Genomic DNA, 22,884 nt, shown 5'->3' with positions numbered 1-22,884 from the left:
AAGAAATTAATTGGCCAACTAATATATATAGCAAAAATTAGCCGGGCATGGTGGCACATGCCTGTAGTCCCAGCCACTCGGGAGACTGAGGCAGTAGGATCACTTGAGCCCAGGAGTTTGAGGTTGCTGTGAGCTAGGCTTACGCCACCGCACTCACTCTAGCCTGGACAACAGAGTGAGACTATGTCTCAAAAAAAAAAAAAGACCAGGCGCGGTGGCTCACGCCTGTAATCCTAGCACTCTGGGAGGCCGAGGTGGGCGGATTGCTCGAGGTCAGGAGTTCAAAACCAGCCTGAGCAAAAGTGAGACCCCGTCTCTACTATAAATAGAAAGAAATTAATTGGCCAACTAATATATAGAGAAAAAATTACCCGGGCATGGTGGCGCATGCCTGTAGGCCCAGCTACTCCGGAGGCTGAAGCAGGAGGATTGCTTGAGCCCAGGAGTTTGAGGTTGCTGTGAGCTAGGCTGACGCCATGGCACTCTAGCCTGGGCAACAGAGTGAGACTCTGTCTCAAAAAAAAAAAAAAAAAAAAAGTTTCAGTTATAAAAGGTAATTAAGGTCTAGAGATCTGCTATACAACATTGTCCCTAGAGTCAACAATACTATATTATACAATTAAAGATTTGTTAAGAGGGAAGATCTCATGTTAAATGTTCTTATCACCAAAAAGAAGTAACACAACAATTTGAAAAAGGTATGTTAAAAAACAAAGTAGTGTTCCCCCTAAAATTAGGAAGAATACCAGGATATCTTCATTCACTATTTCTCTTCCATACTGTACTAGAGGTTCCAGCCAGTCAGGCAAAAAAAAAAAAAAAAGAAAAGAAAAGAAATAAAAGGGATCCAGATAGAAAAGAAAGAAGAAGCTGGGTGTGGTGGCTCACAATTGTAATCCCAGCTACTTGGGAGGCTGAGGTGGGAGGACTACTTGAGCCCAGGAGTATTTGAGGCCGCCCTGAGCAACATAGCGATACCTATCACAAAAAGAAGAAAAGGAAGAGAGAGAGAGAAGGAAGGAAGGAAAGAAGGAAGAGAGGGAGGGAGGGAGGGAGGGAGGGATGGGAGAAAAGAAAAACTATCTTTATTAATAAAGGACATAATCATCTGCATGAGGCTGGCCCCAATGGCTCATGCCTGTAATTCCAGCACTTTGGGAGGCCAAGGCAAGAGGATCACTTGAGACTAGGAGTTTGAGACTAGCCTGGACAACACAGTGAGGCCCATCTGTACAAAAAAAAATTTTTTTTTTTTTTGAGACAGAGTCTTGCTTTGTTGCCCAGGCTAGAGTGAGTGCCATGGCGTCAGCCTAGCTCACAGCAACCTCAAACTCCTGGGCTCAAGCAATCCTGCTGCCTCAGCCTCCCGGGTAGCTGGGACTACAGGCATGCGCCACCATGCCCGGGTAATTTTTTCTATGTATATTAGTTGGCCAATTAATTTCTTTCTATTTACAGTAGAGATGGGGTCTCGCTCTTGCTCAGGCTGGTTTCGAACTCCTGACGTCGAGCAATCCGCCTGTCTCAGCCTCCCAGAGTGCTAGGATTACAGGCATGAGCCACCACACCCGGCCTATAAAAAAAAATGTTAAAGATTAGCCAGGCATGGTGACACAGACCTATAGTCCTAGCTACATGGGAGGCTGAGGCAGAAGGATAATTCAAACTCAGGAGTTCAAGGCTGCAGTGAGCTATGATCTAACCTCTGAACTCCAGCCTGGGTGACAGAGTGAGACCCCATCTCTAAAAAATAAAAAATCTGGTGCCTAAATTGTGGTCTCTAAATACCATTTCCTAATAAAAAAAAAATCAGGACTCCTTAGAGAAAAGGCTTATTCCAGATCTGTGGATGAAAATAAACAGATGAGCCTGGGTTATTTTCTTATGCTATAAAGCAAGAAAGCTATCAAAGACTACTGGGGTCATATCAAAAGGACAAAGAAGGCAACTTAAATGGGTTACCACTGAACTAAGATGAGACAATATGAACATCAATAACAATAATGTCTATAGTACCTGAAATATATTAAATACATAAAAATCCACTAATTCATAATCATACTCTAAAACAAACAAAACTCATTAGTCACTTTTGGAGGTTAGTAAAGCACTAACTCATTTCATTATTCTAAATACTGACAAAGACAAAGAACTAAGCATTTATTCTGCTTCTCCTGTACAAAACATATTTCAAAGTAATCAAAAAGTTAATGAAGGAAAAAGTTTTCTTTATATAATAATAATAGAATTGGAAAGTTCTAGTTTGCAAGTTTTAAGAAAAGAATGGATCATCAATGGCTGCTAAAAACATTCAATGAAAGGCTGATGGAGAACTTTTAGAAGAGGATCAATCATGTTGACAATACTGAAACCCACTGATCAAATGTAGGAATGGGAAGAATAGGGGAAACTAAGAATGAAAAAATATGTTGATAATTGCGGAAGCTAAATGAGGATACATAGGAGGTCATTATATTGTTCTTTCCACTAGTGTGGAATGTTGAAAATGTCTACAATAAAAAAATCAATTTTAGGCCGGGCGCTGTGGCTCACGCCTGTAATCCTAGCTCTTGGGAGGCCGAGGCGGGCGGATTGCTCAAGGTCAGGAGTTCGAAACCAGCCTGAGCAAGAGCGAGACCCCGTCTCTACTATAAATAGAAAGAAATTAATTGGCCAACTGATATATATATAAAAAATTAGCCGGGCATGGTGGCGCATGCCTGTAGTCCCAGCTACCCGGGAGGCTGAGGCAGAAGGATCACTCGAGCCCAGGAGTTTGAGGTTGCTGTGAGCTAGGCTGACGCCACGGCACTCACTCTAGCCTGGGCAACAAAGCGAGACTCTGTCTCAAAAAAAAAAAAAAAAAAAAAATCAATTTTGGCCGGGTGTGGTAGCTCACACCTATAATCTCAGCACTTTGGTTTTTTGTTTTTATTTATTTTTTTGAGACAGAGTCTCACTCTGTTGCCCTGGCTAGAGGGCCATGGCATCAGCCTAGCTCACAGCAACCTCAAACTCCTGGGCTCAAGCAATCCTTCTGCCTCAGCCTCCTGAGTAGCTGGGACTACAGGCATGCACCACCATGCCGGGCTAATTTTTTCCAATTTTGGTAGAGATGGGGTCTCGCTCTTGCTCAAGCTGGTCTTGAACTCCTGAGCTCAAATGATCCGCTCGCCTTGGCCTCTCAGAGTGCTAGGATTACAGGTGTGAGCTACCGCACCCCAGCCTAATCTCAGCACTCTGGAAGGCTGAGGCTAGGAGGACTGCTTGAGCCCAGGAATTGGGGGTTATAGGGAGATATGATCGCGCCACTGCACTCCAGCCTGAGTGATAAAGTGAGACCCTGTCTCTAAATTTAACAACAACAACAAATTAAAGGGAGGGAAAAAAAAAAGATAGTAGCAGGGGGCAATAGGCGATAGTGCACACCTGTAATCCCAGCTACTCAAGAGGCTGAGGTGGGAGGATCACTTGAAACCTGGAGTTGGAGTCTAGCCAGAGCAACAAAAAGAGATCCTATCTCTTAAAAAGAAAAAAACATATAAAGCAAATTGGCATAATTAAGATAATAAGACAAAGTCCTGGTAAGTACACAGACATTCCTATATTATTTTCTATTTTTATCTATGTATTTGAAATATTTCACAGTAAGCATGATTTAAGGTGGAATTAAAATATCAAACAATAAAAACAGACTGGAGCAGAGACAAGAAATATAATTTAGAGCATTGCAAGGTTCTTCTAGTGTTCAGGAAGGCAAAGATATTAATTTTAGACTTCAGTAAGTATGCATGTTAAAAATTTAATGGTTTAGGCCGGGCGCTGTGACTCACGCCTGTAATCCTAGCTCTTGGGAGGCCGAGGCGGGCGGATTGCTCAAGGTCAGGAGTTCAAAACCAGCCTGAGCAAGAGCGAGACCCCGTCTCTACTATAAATAGAAAGAAATTAATTGGCCAACTGATATATATATAAAAAATTAGCCGGGCATGGTGGTGCATGCCTGTAGTCCCAGCTACCCGGGAGGCTGAGGCAGAAGGATCACTCGAGCCCAGGAGTTTGAGGTTGCTGTGAGCTAGGCTGACGCCACGGCACTCACTCTAGCCTGGGCAACAAAGCGAGACTCTGTCTCAAAAAAAAAAAAAAAAAAAAAAAAATTTAATGGTTTAGCACTCTGGGAGGCCAAGGCGGGCGGATTGCTCGAGGTCAGGAGTTCGAAACCAGCCTGCGCAAGAGCAAGACCCCATCTCTATTATAAATAGAAATTAATTGGCCAACTAATAGATATAGAAAAAATTAGCTGGGCATGGTGGCGCATGCCTGTAGTCCCAGCTACTTGGGAGGCTGAGGCAGCAGGATTGCTTGAGCTCAGGAGTTTGAGGTTGCTGTGAGCAAGGCTAACGCCACAGCACTCACTCTAGCCTGGGCAACAAAGCGAGACTCTGTCTCAAAAAAAAAAAAAAAAAAATTAATGGTTAACTACTTAAAAGAGAGATAAAATGTTCAACTTAAAACTCAGCAGAAGCTATGCAGGAGGCTGAGGCAGGAGGTTTGCTTGAGCCCAGGAGTTTGAGGTTGCTGTGAGCTATGCTGACACCATGGCACTCTAGCCTGGGCAACAGAGGGAGATTCTGTCTCAAAGAAAAAAAAAGAGGGTCAGGCCTGCTTAGTACTTGGATGGGAGATAAAATGTCTACAAATTCTGTCAGCCAGTCTTCCCTTCAAACTCAGAGCCAGGGCTGGGCACACTGGCTCACGCCTATAATCCTAGCACTCTAGGAGGCTGAGATGGGAGGATCGCTCAAGGTCAGGAGTCTGAAACCAGCCTGAGCAAGAGCGAGACCCCGTCTCTCCTAAAAATAGAAAGAAATTAATTGGCCAACTAAAAATATATAGAAAAAACTAGCCGGGCATGGTGGCACATGCCTATAGTCCCAGCTACTCAGGAGGCTGAGGCAGGAGGATCACTTGAGCCCAGAAGTTTGAGGTTGCTGTGAGCTGGGCTGATGCCACAGCACTCTAGCCCAGGCAACAGAGTGAGACTCTGCCTCAAAAAAAAATTATATATATATATATATATATATACACTAAAATGGCAAAACTAAATTTAAATTATCAATAAACACATTAAACATTAAAAGATTAAATTTATCAAAAGACAATCAAGATTTTTTTTTTTAGATCCAACTATGTACCACTTACCAAGATACACTTAAAGCAAGATAAGCCAGAAAGGTTGAAAACTAAAAAGATGTTAGAAAATATGTTATACACACCTCTTGTATATTCCTAGATAGAGCTGGAACCCATTCTACTAAGTGAAGTATCTCAAGACTAGAAAAACAAGCACCACATGTACTCACCAGCAAACTGTTATTAACGAATCAACACCTAAGTGGACATATGGGAGTAACATTTATCGGGTGTCGGGAGGGTGAGTGGGGGGGAAGAGGGGATGGGTATATACAACCAAACGAGTAAGATGTGCAACATTTGGGGGATGGACACACTTGAAGCTCTTACTCGAGGGGGAAGGGGGGCACGGGCAATATATGTAACCTTAACACTTGTACCCCCATAATACGCTAAAATAAAAATAAATAAATTTAAAAAATTTATTTATGCCATACAAATATTAATCAAAAAATATTATTGTTATTCATTAATTAATATTAATAACACACAATAAAACTTAAAACAAAATAGCCAGGCATGGTGCTGTGTGTGTGCCTGTAGTTCCAGCTACTTAGGAGGCTGAGCCAGAAGGATCACCTGAGCACAAGAATTTCAGAGGGGCCTGGGCAACACAGTGAGACTTCATCTTAAAAACAAAAAGACTTAAAGCAAAAATCATTCATATGTGATCAAGAGAAAGCCCACAGAATCCATCTAAACAGAACCCCTTACATCCAGAATAAGATAACCCTCCTCACCTTGGACAGATATCTAAGAGAGAGGTGCAAGTACTCTGAGTAAGAATGCCCTTCCCTCCCTACCAACAAACACTCTTACCATCACCTCTGGTATCTGCTTGCTCTTTACCAGGCCTAATCGTTTTTCTTTCTTCATCTCTGTTTATGCTGTCCATCAAAAAAAGTCCCAGACTCCCAGACTGCTCATCTTCCCATCTTCTAACCCCCACACAGTTCTATACATCTCTGGCTCTGTCTCCACGTGTCACCCATCTCTTTCCAAATTTCGATACCCCTTCCTCTGTGCCCTACATTTTCAACATCTTTTCTGAACATTCCCTTCAACTTCTTGCTCTAACTGAAAACCTGTGTCTTCTCTGAGGCCATATTGCCCTCTGCAGCCATAAAGTCGAGTAAGTTATCTTTCCCACACCCCTCATACTGCTGGACCTGGGGCTGGGTTAAGTGTCTTCCTTGCTCCTCACAAATGCTTCCAAATCAGTCTCCCTCCCTCTTCTTTGAAGAAAAAAAAAAAAAAAGAAAAAGCAACAACAACAACAACAAAAAAAACCCTGCTTTGAACGTCCTATGAAAACTCTATTACCCATTACTTGGCTTACTGTGACTTTGCATAACACTACTCATCTTAAGTCTCAGTGATTTCAGCCGGGCGCGGTGGCTCACGCCTATAATCCTAGCACTCTGGGAGGCCGAGGCGGTCGGATTGCTCGAGGTCAGGAGTTCGAAATCAGCCTGAGCAAGAGCAAGACATCTCTACTATAAATAGAAAAAAATTAATTGGCCAACTAATATATATATATATAAAATTAGCCAAGCTAATTATAGTGGTGCATTCCTGTAGTCCCAGCTACTCAGGAGGCTGAGGGAGGAGGATTGCTTGAGCCCAGGAGTTGAGGTTGCTGTGAGCTAGGCTGACGCCACAGCACTCACTCTAGACTGGGCAACAAAATGAGACTCTGTCTCAAAAAAAAAAAAAAAAAAAAACTCAGTAATTTCATAAAGATGATCTTTCCAACACCCTACCTCTCTGAATTCCTATATCAATTCTTTAAATTTATCACCTCCAATGATATTGTCCCTCACCCACTCAGCCCATGATCATATGCCTCCACTCTCTGACAATGACCTAGTATCTTTATAGTTCAAAATCTCACATACCCAAACTCTAACAGCTTTTGCTACCACCAAAACATTCTATCCATCTTTTCACTCTCTTTTAGGCACTTCATGTCCTCCCTTCCCTCCTTACCTGGTTTAAATTCCAAGTATATTATATAATTGCTTATACAAATAACCTCTTTTCCCTTGCTTTGTTCTATTATCTTGGCAAAAACCCCTCCCTGGTTAAATCCACTCCATATATACACCCCTGTAGCTGAATGTGGCTGGAGGAAAAAAAACAAAACATACTGACTGATCTCACTTTAAATTCATGACCACAAACCTCAAGGGGCCCTCAATGCTGCCTGGCAATCATACATTATTTCCCTACTGCAGCCATTCTCCCATTCTCTTAAACAATTTCACACCTTCTCTCCCCACAAACCTCCACTCCTCCCCACCCTCGCTCTCAGCTGAATACTTTGTTTTCTAATCCACTAAGGATATTAAAACAATAAGAAAAAAACTTTTGGCCAGGGCGACCGCCCGTAATCCTAGCTCTCTGGGAGGCCGAGGTGGGCGGATCGTTTGAGCTCAGGAGTTCAAAACCAACCTGAGCAAGAGCGAGACCCCTGTCTCTACTATAAAGAGAAAGAAATTAATTGGTCAACTAATATATATAGAAAAAATTAGCTGGGCATGGTGGCGCATGCCTGTAGTCCCAGCTACTCGGGAGGCTGAGGCAGAAGGATTGCTTGAGCCCAGGAGTTTGAGGTTGCTGTGAGCTAGGCTGACGCCATGGCACTCACTCTAGCCTGGGCAACAAAGTGAGACTCTGTCTCAAAAAAAAAAAAAAAAAGAAAAAAACTTTTACAAACTCCCACTGCTAAATCAATCTACCTACCTGGTAGGTGGGTTTTAGATATATTTTAAAGATGAAATCAACAGAAATTGGCAATGCATTTGATGTGAGGTATGAGGAAGAGAAAGGAATCAAAAATGACTTTTAGGTTTTTACTCAAATACTACTTTCTCAATGAGGCCTTCCCTTACCACATCTGTATCTCTCTGTCTCTATCACACACACGCACACACGCGCGCGCACACACACACACACACGGTCTCACACACTCACACAGTCCCTGTCTCCTTTCCTGTTTTTTTTTTAATTTGGGGTTTGGTTTTTGGTTTCGGTTTCTTGGCAATACCAGTAATCACCATGTGAAATACTAAACATTTCACTCCACCAAATATTTGTCTTCCTCCACTAGAATATAAGCTTTTTTAGGCAAGAATTTTCATTCACTCCTGTGTAGCTAGCATATAGTAGGCACTTAATAAAACTTTGTTAGAAAAAAACGAATAAAAGGTTTCTGGCATGAATAAAGGCATGGATGGTGGTATCGTTTATACAGAAAAAGAAAGGTTTAGGGTGGGAAGAATCATGGTCTCTGTAGGAAAGAGCTTGTCTAATGAGAAAAAGATATTAGATTTTATGTGAAACATACACTTACAATACATTGGTATTCTACTATTTGTTAACAGATAAAAGCAAAATTGTATAACTAATATAGTTATTAGTTAAGCTTGTTTCTGCCAGGTTTCTTCACTGTAAAATTTGTTTTTCTCTTTCCATATACTATTTGTTAAAAGCAGTCACTTGGTCCAGCCTACACTCATGGGGAAGAGAATTAATATAGAAGCCTACTTATTATCCATGTGTTTATATATACATACACACTTGTACACATAAACACATACATACATGTTTCTGCACCTACACAGAAAATGTTCTGGAAGGAAAAATACTAATCTGTTAGCCTGTGGGGTAAGAACAGAACCCAAAAAGGTAATGGGATTGAAGAGAGGATGGGGAAATATGACTTTTCACTTTATACATGTTTTATAATAAGCATATTACTTTAGTACTTTTAAAAAAAAAAAAGGTGCCAGATGCAGTAGCTCATGTCTCTAATCCTAGCACTCTGGGAGGCTAAGGCAGGAGGATCATTTGAGCCCAGGAGTTTGAGACCAGCCTGAGCAACCTAGCAAGATCTCATCTCTACAAAAAATAGAAAAATTAACTGAGTGGGTGCACCTACAGTCCCAGCTACTCAGGAGGCTGTGGTAGGCAAATTGCATGAGCTCAAGAGTTTGAGGTTGCAGTGACCTATGATGACACCACTGCACTCTAGCCAGGGCAACAGAGCGAGACTCTGTCTTTAAAAAAAAAAAAGGCAGCAATTTGGCAGCATTCACCAAAATTTTTAAAAGAGCATATCCTTTCACGCAGCAATTCACTTCTAGCAACCTAAAGAAACATTCACATATGTCCCACAAGCAACATATAAAAAGTGTTCATTGAAGCATTGTTAGAAACACAAACACACACATATACATATCCCTACCAATTGGGAAATGATTAAATAAACGGTATAAGTATATTATGGAATAAATACCATACAGAGGTTAAAAGAATAAAGTGGCTCTGTATGTAATAACATGAAAAAAATCTGAGACATATTTACTAAGAAAAGTCATAGAATAATACATAAAATATCATAGAAAACAACAATATAGGCTAGGCGTGGTGGCTTATGCCTGTAATCCCAGCACTTTGGGAGGCAGAGGCAGGAGGATTGCTTGAGGCCAGGAACTCAAGACCAGCCTGAGCTACATTGAGACTCCATCTCTATTTAAAAAAAAAGGGAAAAAACCCAACATACAAAAAAAATATACACTTTTAAATAGGTATGTAAGTATGTAGCTGTAATGGAACAATCTGAAAGGGCACACACTAGGCTTATAAGAGAGATTATCTCTAGAGAGAGGAATGATATTAGGTGAGTATTATTTGGAAAGGACTAGGGTTAGGGATCAAGGCAAAGGGGACCTTTTTAATTTACACTCTATACATTTCTATAATGCTTGAATTTTTTTAATATTTATAAATTACAATAAAAGATAAGAAGGAAAAAAACATTTCATAAACTATAAAAATTCTTGTATCAGTACACAGTATCTCTGGAAGGATCTAACAGAAAGTGCTACCAGTGATTACCTTTGGGGAAGAGAACTGGGAGACTATTTTCACCATTTACTTCTGTACTGTTCAATCTTGTTTACCATATGCATACACTGCTTTAAAAAATTAATGTGAGCCAGGTGAGGTGGCTCACGCCTATAATCCTAACACTCTGGGAGGCCAAGGTGGGCGGATCACTCAAGGTCAGGAGTTCCAAACCAGCCTGAGCAAGAGTGAGACGACATCTACTAAAAATAGAAAGAAATTAATTGGCCAACTAAAAATATATAGAAAAAATTAGCCAGGCATGGTGGCGCATGCCTGTAGTCCCAGCTACTTGGGAGGCTGTGGCAGAAGGATTGCTTGAGCCCAGGAGTCTGAGGTTGCTGTGAGCTAGACTGACGCTACGGCACTCTAGCCTGGACAACAAAGTGAGACTCTGTCTCCAAAAAAAAAAAAAAAAAAAAATTAATGTGCATTTTTTAAAAGTACTCCAGGATAAGTGCTATTAGGAAAGTATGTGACAGATCTAAACTCCCAAAAGGAGTGTTTGTGTCCACCTGAAAAAATTCAGTAAGCTTGAGGGGTCACCAACTACTTAGAAAAGGTACCACAGGCAGACTTCACAGAATGGGTAAAGGCACAGAGGTATCACAAAAGACAAGAGAGTTCGGAACAAAGCTGGGGAACACAGAGAGAGGGGGCCTGCAGGAGGGATGTGAATGATCACTAGTTCCGGAATGCATGTACTTCCCATTGTTTTTTCCAAGAAAATAACCAAATTTAGACTTGCCGACAGCTTTCTCAACGTTCTGCTTAAAGCTACTATAATGAGCATGTCCACCTATAAACCTGGCAGATTATATTCATTAGTTCAAGATGGTTCAATCCTGACTAGAAGGTAAAATTCTAAATTAATAATAATAAATAGAAAGAAATCAACTGACCAACTAATATATATAGAAAAAATTAGCCGGGCATGGTGGCATATGCCTATAGTCCCAGCTACTTGGGAGGCTGAGGCAGGAGGATGGCTTGAGCCCAGGAGTTTGAGGTTGCTGTGAGCTAGGCTGACGCCACAGCACTCACTCTAGCCTGGGCAACAAAGCAAGACTCTGTCTCAAAATAATAATAATAATAATTACCTTGATCTTCTGTTTTCATCTATCTTCTTCTTTTGACCATAAAGCCAAGTTACATTTAGCATAAAGCAATTATAATACATCAACTGCATATCATTAAATATAAAATGTAGGCTTCACTGACGCAGTTTTCAAAATATTCTGATTGTGGCATTTACAGCAAATGTCTCCTAACAGGGGAGAATGAAGAAAAATGATCTAAATCTCAGCTATAACTAGATGGCACTATTGCTTTGTAGTTCTTAAGAATGAATTAAACAATGATGATAAACTGATTTCTGTCAAAGATAAACTGATTTTATGTATATGTATTATATTTCCAAATTCTTGATTTGGAGGCATCAATTAACACAATGACTGCCACACTAGAAAAAAAATTTTTTTTCCTCAGGGCCACAGTGTTTTATTATGAAAAAAACTTTGAATATAAACTTTGAAATAAATAATTTGATTAATTTAATAAATAAAAAACTTTGATATACAAATAATAAATATTCTTTGAAAGAATAAAAACTTTGAAAATAAAATAATCCTTTCCAATTTAATGAAAAATTTGTTATTTTTTATTGTTTTCTGTTCATGAGTCACATGTAACTTGAAAAATAGTTATCTCAGCTCCAAGGTGACAAGACATGTCAGTTACATATGCTTCACTGAGGCCCCAAGCTCAAAACTAGTATGAGTTAAATACAACTCACATGGCAGTTAATGTGTTAAAAGCAAACAATAAACAGTACCAGAGTCAAACCTCTATTGATAATAAATATATTAATAAGTTTTGTTGCATCTCCACTCCTACATGAAAAAGCTAGGCAAAATTTCCTTCCAATTCAGGCCACATGTAGCAAAAATAATTATAATTATAGTATAAGCTAATATTTATTAAGTGCATACTACATACACTATTTTATAGGCATTAAAATTCAATAGTCATAATTCAATAAAAGGACAACCCAATATAAAAATGGGAAAAGGATTTAAATAGATATTTCCCCAAAGATATACAAATAGCCAACAAGCACGTGAAAAGATGCTCAACATCACTAGTCATTAGGGAAATGCAAATGAAAACCACAAGATACCACTTTGCACATAGTAGGATGGCTACAACTTTTTTAAAAAGAAAAAAATAAAAAATGTTGACAAGGATGTGGAGAAATCAGAACCATCATAAATTGCTGGTTGGAAAGTAAAATGCAGTCACTATGGTGCAGTCACTATGAAAAACTGTAGGTCAGGTCCTAAGAAAGTTAAATGTGGAATTACTATATGACCTAGCAATTTCACTTTAGGTATAGAAAGAAAAGAATTGAAAACAGGTATTCAAACAAATACTATATGAATGTTCATAGCAGTATTTTTCACAATAGCCAAAAGTAAAAGTGATACAATTGACCATCAATAGATAAATGGGTAAACAAAATGTGACATATCCATACAATGGAATAGCACTCGGCCATAAAAAGGAATGACATTCATACATGCTACCACATGGATGAACCTCAACATTATGCTATGTGAAAGAAGACAGACACAAAAGGTCATATATCATTCCATTTATTTGAAATATATAGAATAGGTAAATCCATAGAGACAGAAAGCAAATAGGTGATTGCCAGAGACGGGGGGAAGGGAGAATAGAGAGTAAATGCTCAATGGGTATGGAGTCTCCTTTGGGGGTAATGAAAAAGTTCTGGAACTTTCAGATAGAGGCAATTTTGTACAACATAAAACAGTTCATTTTATGTTATGTGAATTTCACCTCAAAAATAAAATCTAAGGCCGGGCGCGGTGGCTCACGCCTGTAATCCTAGCTCTCTGGGAGGCCGAGGCGGGCGGATTGCTCAAGGTCAGGAGTTCGAAACCAGCCTGAGCAAGAGCGAGACCCCGTCTCTACTATAAATAGAAAGAAACTAATTGGCCAACTGATATATATATAAAAAAAATTAGCCGGGCATGGTGGCGCATGCCTGTAGTCCCAGCTACTTGGGAGGCTGAGACAGAAGGATCGCTCGAGCCCAGGAGTTTGAGGTTGCTGTGAGCTAGGCTGACGCCACGGCACTCACACTAGCCTGGGCAACAAAGCGAAACTCTGTCTCAAAAAAAATAAAATAAAATAAAATCCAGGCCGGGCGTGGTGGCTCACGCCTGTAATCCTAGCACTCTGGGAGGCCGAGGAGGGCGGATTGCTCGAGGTCAGGAGTTCAAAACCAGCCTGAGCAAGAATGAGACCCCGTCTCTACTATAAATAGAAATTAATTGGCCAACTAATATATATATAAAATTAGCCGGGCATGGTGGCACATGCCTGTAGTCCCAGCTACTCGGGAGGCTGAAGCAGGAGGATTGCTTGAGCCCAGGAGTTTGAGGTTGCTGTGAGCTCTGACACCATGGCACTCACTCTAGCCTGGGCAACAAGCGAGGCTGTCTCAAAAAATAAATAAATAAATAAATAAAAATAAAATCCAACAGTATGACAAGTAGCAGGGTTTACTACTCCATTTCACAGATACAGAAACACAGGTTCAGAGAAATAAAATGACTTCACCAAGTCCACAGAGGGAATAAGTAGAGCAGTAGAGATTCAAAGCAAGATTTGTGCACACAAAGGCTTGTGCTCTTAACTAACATGTTATACAGCTTCCCTATTTTAATAAGAAATTAAAAGAAAAGTACTGGAAATATTATACCTAGAAATATAACTATACTATCAGTATTGACTTGATGGTAACTAACACCATTCAGCAGATTCACATTTCAGGTATCAAAAACTTCAAGTGCCAAGAAGGTTAATAATTTCACTTGGGGCTATTTCACAATGAAAATAATTAGCCAGCAGAGTATGAAAGGATCATGTGTTCTCAGCTTTACTGCCCAATCAAAAATATGATCATGTAAAAGTTGAATATATTCTTACTGAAGTGTTAAGATTTCAGGTAACAAGAAGTAATCAGGATGAAAGCTTTTTCAGAAGCTTTTTCTACTTCACTGGCTAGACAGCCAAACACATTTAGTAATCATTGTTGTTGAATTGTTTCCTGTGCTCCCAAATTACAGTAACATCATATAATATCCTATAGTTTAAGTTACAGGATCATCATAATATTATGGGCTCGCAAACTAATGACAAAGGTCAAATATCAACTTTAAAAGATTACCCACTATCATCAGATTGAATGTGTTCCTTATTGAAAAAAAAAAAGAAAGAGTTATATTTAAAAATTTTTATAAGAAATTTAAAAAAAAGAAAAATAAATAAAAGATTACCCACTAACCCTTATTTAAAGCACTGTCAACTTAAAAAGAAAGAAATTAGATAACCATTTCAAGAAACCTAGTTGTGTCTAAGGTATATTCTGGATATTAAAAAAACAACAACAACAACAACAGAAAGAAACCTAGTGTGTACTGACTAGTAAGATGTAACACAACATCAAGTTTGGGTCTAAGCTAAATGGCTGACGTAGTTCTGTGGTGGTTCTGTACCACCACACTATCACCTATCACTCAAGTAAAATAGTTTAGCTTCCTGTCATCCTGTATGAGTCACAGATAAGTTTCACTGTTTTTATCAAATGTGATGGAGACTCTTATGATGAGATCCTCATGGGGCTCATGCAGGTAGGCTATGAAGGCTATTTACTACAAAGATGTAACAAGATAACCAAATAAGATAAGAAGAGTTATTTCTGCCACACACTAATGCACATTTTGAATCAATGTTAACAGTAGGCTAGGAAGAGCAAGCAGTGGGCTAACCACATTGACATGCTATAATCAGAGACCAAGTGGATAATTTAAGGAAAATTACTGTTCTACTATTGACGGTAGCCTTAAAACAGCAGCAAGTCATTTAAGATAGAAAAGACTGCAGTCTTACAAATTGGTCTTTTTAGTCCTATCCATGTCAATAGGAAATATTAACATTGGCAGCATCTTCAAGTACAAAAGATACATTCACTTACTACCTTGACTCATCTGTAATCATATAATGGCCTCATCACAAACCTCCTTCTCTTCAGTCCCAATACCTTTAGCCAACTCTAAAGAACTCTCTCTCTCTCTCTCTCTCTCTCCAACTAGTAATCATGTCATCTTGTCAATTAAGTGATGTAAAAATCCTCCTTACCGGCAATGCAAAGTTGTTGTCTAGGGTTTGGACTGTTAGAATCCCTATGTAACTCTTGAAGACTCCCAAAACCCCCAATCAATTCGGGCCTAACCACAAATTAGTCATTGGACAATGGCCGCAGAAAAGTCACCTTTAAGCTACTATCTATATCCTCTGATCTGGCAGAATGTTTTAAGGGCCTGGAGCTACTACAGAATCTGTGTAGAAGATGTATATTTCAGAAACACTCCTATATGTTGTCATGGTGGATGTGAACAGGGAGAGGGAATGCTGGCCTCTGGCCAATCCTTAATATCCAGCAACCTAAAGTGTTTACAAACTTCAGATCTTTTTTTTTTATTTTTATTTATTTATTTTTTTTATTTATTTTTTTTGAGACAGAGTCTCACTTTTGTTGCCCAGGCTAGAGTGAGTGCCGTGGCGTCAGCCTAGCTCACAGCAACCTCAAACTCCTGGGCTCAAGCGATCCTCCTGCCTCAGCCTCCCAAGTAGCTGGGACTACAGGCATGTGCCACCATGCCCGGCTAATTTTTTGTATATATATTTTTAGTTGGTCAATTAATTTCTTTCTATTTTTAGTAGAGACGGGGTCTCGCTCAGGATGGTTTCGAACTCCCAACCTCGAGCAATCCGCCCGCCTCGGCCTCCCAGAGTGCTAGGATTACAGGCGTGAGCCACCGCGCCCGGCCCAAACTTCAGATCTTTAGAAACATTTCAGAACTAATTCAACTGACTGACAGTTAGCCTGGGATTCAGGCAGACCATCTGCAAGGTAAGCATGGGCTCACTAAGTCTCCCATAAGACTGCCAAAAAATGGCAGTCTTGAGCCTGAAGTCACTCTGTATCTCAATAATCTCATGAAGCAAGATGCAGGGATAATTAACCTCCATGTGACATTTACAAAAAATGAAATGGGAGGTTAGATCCATCCTAAGGGTCAGTTCACTGCAGCTATTTCAACCTGTTATATTTGGCATTATATTTGGCATATATTTGGCATTATTATTTGGTACAACTCATATACTGTATGGGGGGGGAGAAAATTGAGTCAAACAAATGACTTCAATCAATTTTACTTCCTGTTCTGTCCATGTATTCCAGGTACCTGCTTGAAACATTTAAAGCATATGCCAAGCATTCAAACTTGTCCCTCCCCTCCCTTCCCCTCTTCTCTCCTTTCCTTTTTTTTTTTCTCGAGTCAGTCTCACTCTGTTGTCTGGGCTAGAGTGCTGTGGCATCAGCCTACCTCGCAGCAACCTCAAACTCCTAGGCTCAAGCAATCCTCCTGCCTCAGACTCCCGAGTAGCTGGGACTACAGGTATGCGCCACCACGCCCCGATGATTTTTTCTATATAGTTTTAGTTGGCCAATTAATTTCTTTCTATTTTTAGTAGAGACGGGGTCTCACTCTTGGTCAGGCTGGTTTTGAACTCCTGACCTTAGATCTCGCTCTTGCTCAGGCTGGTTTTGAACTCCTGACCTTGAGGGATCCGCCCCGCCTCAGCCTCCCAGAGTGCTAAGATTAGAGGGGTGAGCCACCACGCCTGGCCCAAACTTTTTTCAATGAAGAAAAGATACAGAGGGGCTGGGTGCGGTGGCTCACCCCTGTAATCCTAGCACTGTGGGAGGCTGAGGCAGACGGATCACTCAAGGTCAGGAGTTTACAACCAGCCTGAGCAAGAGTGAGACCCTGTCTCTACTAAAAATAGAAAGAAATTAATTGGCCAACTAAAAATACATAGAAAAATTTAGCGGGGCATGGCGGCACATACCTGTAGTCCCAGCTACTCAGGAGGCTGAGGCAGAAGGATTGCTCCAGCCCAAGAGTTTGAGGTTGCTGTGAGCCAGGCTGACACCACAGCACTCTAGCTGGGGCAACAGAGTGAGACTCTGCCTCAAAAAAAAAAAAAAAAAAAAATACAGAGGTTAAGCAGTAACCAGCAGCTCATACATGTAAAACATTTTTAAATGAAAAAAGTACCCTGAATTTCAGAGGCAGCAAAGTGTACTAAAAATGTTCTACACTGTTGACACATTTTTCATAGACACACAGAGTGTTCTTAAGATAATCATCCACATTTGCAAGTATGACTAGAAAGAACTATGTATAACAAATGGTTCCTTCCATAATGGATACATGAAAACTGGGCAAAACATTTCCTTCTGAATCGTTTCCACTACAAGTATTCTGCTAGCAATACAGGAAAAGTCACTAGAGAAAGCACCATCCCTCATCTATAAGGCCAAGTGCTACCTTTAGGCGAACACATAATAAAGCCACCATCTAAAAGTAGCCAAGTTTCCTAAAAAAACTAAACACAGAGGCCGGGGTGGGAGGATCATTCAGGTCAGGAGTTCGAAACCAGCCTGAGCAAGAGCAAGACACTGTCTCTACTAAAAATAGAAAGAAATTAATTGGTCAACTAAAAATATATAGAAAAAATTAGCCGGGCATGGTAGCACATACCTATAGTCCCAGCTACTCAGAAGGCTGAGGCAGAAGGATTGCTTGAGCCCAGGAGTTTGAGGTTGCTGTGAGCTAGGCTGATGCCATGGCACTCTAGCCCAGGCAACAGAGTAAGACTCTGTCTCAAAAATAATAATAATAATAAAACTAAACACAGAATTACCATATGATCCAACAATTACACTTCTGTTTATATACCCAAAAGAACTGAGAGCAGAGACTTGAACAGGAATTTGTACACAAATGTTCATAGCAGCATTATTCACAATCGTCAAAAGGTGAAAGCAACCCTAATGTCCACTAAAGATGAATGGATAAACAAACTATGGTGTATACATACAATGGCATAGTATTCAGCCTTAAAAAGGAAATTCTGACACAAGCTACAATAATGAGGAATCTTGAAGACATCCCAAGTGACATAAGCCAGATACAAAATAGTAAATATTATGTGATTCCACTTATATATGAGGTGACTAGGATAGTCAAATTCATGGAGACAGAATATAGAATGGTAGTTGCCAGTGGCTGGACAAGGAAAGAAAAATGAAGAGTTATTGTTGATTAGGTACGGAATTTCAGTCTGGGAAGATAAAAAAGTTCTCCAGATGGATGGTTATGTTGGTTGCACAGCAATGTTAATGTACTTAACATCACTGATCTGTATACATAAAAATAGTTAAAAGGGTAAATTTTCCGTTATATGCATTTTACATAAATAATAATTTTTTAAAAAGTAACCAAGTTAGCCAAATGCTATAGCATGGGCCTGTAGTCCCAGCTACTGGGGAGGCTGAGGTATGGGGATACTTGAGCCCAGGAGTTTGAGGCCAGCCTGGGCAACAGGGTAAGGCCCCATCTCTAAAAAACATATAAAATACAAAAAACAAAAAATGTAACCAAGCAAGAACAATGGTCAAACATTTGTGGCAAAAACGTAACAAGAAAAGTGGAAGAGTTTGTAATAGGCAGGCTTCACTGTCATCCTCCAGAGTCTAGATGATGTACCTTGAAATTTAAGACCTCAGATTAGAAGTGATGGATGTGCTATTTTCTTGTTGTTGCAGATATACACTAAACAACCAAGGAAGGTGAATTACAGTCTACAGGAGATCATTTGCTAAAGTAATGAATGGACTCTCCTTCCTAACAATTAAATCAGAGAAATATAAGCATTCTTCCAGTTTCCAATAAAAGTTGCAAGACTGAAATAATCAGTTTTACTTCTAACAGAGAGGCAAGGCAAGGTAGATCTGAGTGACTTTTAGTCCCCAGCTTTATTTATTTATTTATTTATTTATTTATTTATTTATTTATGAGACAGAGTCTTGCTTTGTTGCCCACGCTAGAGTGAGTGCCATGGCGTCAGCCTGGCTCACAGCAACCTCAAACTCCTGGGCTCAAGCAATCCTGCTGCCTCAGCCTCCCAAGTAGCTAGGACTACAGGCATGCCCGGCTAATTTTTTCTGTATATGTTAGTTAGCCAATTAATTTCTTTCTATTTATAGTAGAGATGGGTCTCGCTCTTGCTCAAGCTGGTTTCGAACTCCTGACCTTGAGCAATCTGCCCACCTCGGCCTCCCAGAGTGCTAGGATTACAGGCGTGAGCCACCACACTCAGCCAACTGTGCAAGTTACTTAATCCTCGGAGCCTCATCTGAAAAATGAGGATAATATTAACTATCTAATAAAGTAATACATATAAAGCACACATACATATAAAGCAAACAAAAATGCTCAACAAATGAAAATTCCCTCCTCTCACGCCATTCACTAGTGCCTGTAGCCTGATCAGCCTCCAGAGGCTATGCTGATGTTTTGGCCTGTAACTTGTGGCTCCTCCCTCAGGCCCCAGCTGCTTCCCTCAGTTCTAGTTTTTTCACTCTGGGTTTCTAAGAGGATCCTATCTATATTTAGAGGTGATGCCTAGTACCAACTGTGGGCTCAACAGGTGCTTGGAGGGCACTTGAGCACTGAGCAGTTTTCAACTGTTTTCCACAGTTAATTGATTTTGGCCCCACAACTGGCTATCTTGACTTCTACAAGTAAGAGTGCCACGTACGCACAGTACTTCAGCAGCACACACCTGAACAGAATATTTAGTGTGCTCACAGAACAAATTCTTAGCAAGAAGATATTTTTAACCCTATTACCAGGACCCCAGAAGCTTTGTTAAATCACAGGAGCAGTAAACCTTCCATAAACTCCACAGATGTAGTCCAGTAACCCAACTGTCCTCTAAATCACTGTTACCATATCAGACCCAAGTTTCAACCAGTTCATGCTGCTTTACTACAACCAAGATGGCTATGGAGCAAAAAAGAACCATGGGGCAATGATGATTTAAAGAAAGTATCCAACAGAGCTGGGTCTGAATCCAGCTTTGTTATTCACTAGGTATGTGACTTTAGTAAATTATTTAACCTCTTAATTTACAAAAGAATAAATAATTGTGAGGATTAAATGAGATAATACATGCAAAAAAATCTTAGCACACTGAAAGAGGTCAATAAGGAGCCACATTATCACTAATGAGGACACTGCACTCACTTATTGCTTTATTTGGTTTTCATAATATATAAGACAAGTGACAATTTAGGTCATTATTTGTGGACCTTTATAAAGTAGCCTAATGCTACCATCCAAGAGAAATATAAACTGATGAATGCCAAATGTCTTAGATGAGTCAGCAAAACTTAACGTCAAATAAATAAAAAGCTTTAACATGGACTATATATGAACACAGAATGGTAACTACAATTTCACAATCAGCAATATTCTATCTAGTACCATTCCAAGTTTGGTCTGGAAATCCAAGTATTAAGGAAATGCAAAGATCGTAACTCCAGAAATACTTTCTCACAATATTCTCAAATCACCTTAATTCAAACTGGAAGATATGAGGCACATGATAATTTGAAGTCAGCATCAAGAAATAATTTCTTGAGGCAGAACCCCAACTCTCTCCTACAAGCATAAAACCAGTAGCAGATGGTACCAGAACATTTCTCAGTGAGAAATTGCAATTCTAACAAAGTACAGATAACTTAGATTTTATCAAGGCTATGCATTACCTTTTGGTCCAAAAGCAAACATACAAGCTCTTGATTCTTCCCCAAACACCCTGAACTCTGCATTATCACTAACCTAACTCAAAGCAAGATATTTTTGGTTATCTATCCTCTCCTGCTTCGCTAACCACAGGTAAATTACATAAAACAATCTGAACAGAGGGGAAATAAATTTTACAGCCATGCTTTATCAATAAAATGGACTATATTTGTAGCTGTATGTGTTTAAAAAAAATAAAAATAAAAAAAATAAAATGGACTATAAATGATACTCGAATTATCAAAAGAATGACCTGTACTCCTCAGCAGAGGGACAAGATTGAGAAAGAACCACTTTTTAAAAGAACCCAATCACTCTAGTCCACCCACCCTATACTCTCTGACTGGACCTATCTTTCTGCTTTAATTCAAGCCCTAACCACATCTATTGTATATCTCTGACTAATTTGCCATTCCGTTTCCAAGAATGCCCTTCTATCCCTTATTTTCAAATCCCATTATTGCCTCCAAATCCTAGGGACCTCGGACACCCAGGCAGACGACCTTACGCATCCCCACTGCATTCCCAATTCATTGTACTTCTCATCCCAAATGATCCATTCTTTCCTTCTTTTCCATCTCGCTTGTTGTTTCTTAAAATCCAATACCCCACACACGCTCACAGAGTGCCCCCTCACTCCATTGTTTCCCTGGCCTATCGCTTTGGAAACTCCCAACTCGGACCCGTGTACCTCGCCGGCCGTGCTGACCCCAGAAACCTTCCACCCTCAGGGCATTCCCGGTCCCAAAGGTCTCACCTCCCCCTCTTTTCCGTCCCCCAGCCCCCAACAACTGCCCCCACCCCCTTTTCCCTCCCTCGAATCCGATCTCTGCACCTCTGTGCGCCTCAGAGCCCCAGCCAACCCCTCCACCCAGCACCCACAGCCTCACCTAAAGCGGGTCCCCGCAGTCGCCGCGTCCCCCCAGTTCCGGGCTCTACGTCCCAGACGCTCCGGGGTCTGAGAAGAGGAAAGGAGATCCTCCGCCTCCTTCTCCTCCTCTTCTAGAGCCGCCGCCGCCGTCGCCGCCGCGCTCCTCCCCCAGCTCTCTCAGAGCCGGACACCGCCCCGCCCCCACCGCCGTCTTCCCGGCTTCCCTCCCTGGCGGAGCGGCAGGCAGGGGATCACAGCCGCGGCTGGGGGCCGAAGTGTTTGCGGATCTACACCGACCCTCGCCGGGGCTCGAGCTGCTCGCCCCGCCCCGGAGCCCTCTCGGGCGCGTGCGCGTCAGCCAGCCAGCGCGCAGGGCGCGTGCTCGCGCCGGCGCGAACCCGGCGCGCCGAGCTCGAGACTGCTGTAGCCAACGGGCGCGCGAGCACGGCTCGAGCGCCAGGCAGCCTGCGCTCTGGAGATCGTCGAGTGAAGAGGCGCGGGGTGAGGGGCGGGCTCCGGTCGGTCTGGTGACCGCTCCTCTCAGGCCCTGGTCCCTGCGTCTTGCGCGCCTGAATTGTGGGAGCTCGGGCGTCACTGATGATTGGGAATTACCGAGGAAGGGAAGGGGCAGGAGGAGTGAGTCGGGGACAAACTAAGTGGAAGAAGGGAAACAAATGGGACACGAGTTCGTGTCCGCGAGCAGAACGGCCCATGCCCAGAAAAAGCCGGGCAACCAGATGTGGTGGGAATAGCGCGAGCCCGGAGTGGAGGGCCTGACGGAAAGAACCGAAACTCTCCCGGAGGAAACTGACGGAAAGAACCGAAACTCTCCCGGAGGAGGCCGAAGGCGGGCGCCTAGGGGGAACCCCGCTTTTTGCTCTATGCCTGGGCCAGGACTCTCAGGCCGCCCTCCATCGTGCAACTCACTACTCCACCTGGAGGACTTAACACCACTTTCCCCTTTTCCTCCTTTCCAACCCAAGTTTTAGTTCCGAAAGGCCATTTTAGAGCCACTGGCTGCGGGAAACGTGGGAACCTCCGGTCAACGAACGCGGTCTCTCAGCCTACTGGGAGTCCATGGCGGAGGGCGAGAGGGGGTGTCGG

At 41.4% G+C, this 22,884-nt stretch overlaps 1 protein-coding gene across 1 annotated transcript in view; it reads right to left on the bottom strand.

Annotated features, from left to right (window-relative positions):
- SPATS2 (spermatogenesis associated serine rich 2) overlaps window positions 1-22,141 on the bottom strand; it is a 114,737-nt gene extending 92,596 nt beyond the window's left edge. Inside the window, exon 1 of the mRNA XM_076007230.1 lies at window positions 21,800-22,141. The gene's annotated coding sequence lies outside the window, so the exon portion shown is untranslated. The remainder of the gene's footprint in view (window positions 1-21,799) is intronic.
- Window positions 22,142-22,884: the final 743 nt, after the last annotated feature.

The sequence above is a fragment of the Microcebus murinus genome, chromosome 10 (assembly GCF_040939455.1).
Source record: "Microcebus murinus isolate Inina chromosome 10, M.murinus_Inina_mat1.0, whole genome shotgun sequence".
NCBI classification, from domain to species: domain Eukaryota; kingdom Metazoa; phylum Chordata; class Mammalia; order Primates; family Cheirogaleidae; genus Microcebus; species Microcebus murinus.
The sequence above is the reverse complement of the archived record's forward strand: the minus strand, read 5'-3'. Positions and strand labels throughout refer to the sequence as shown.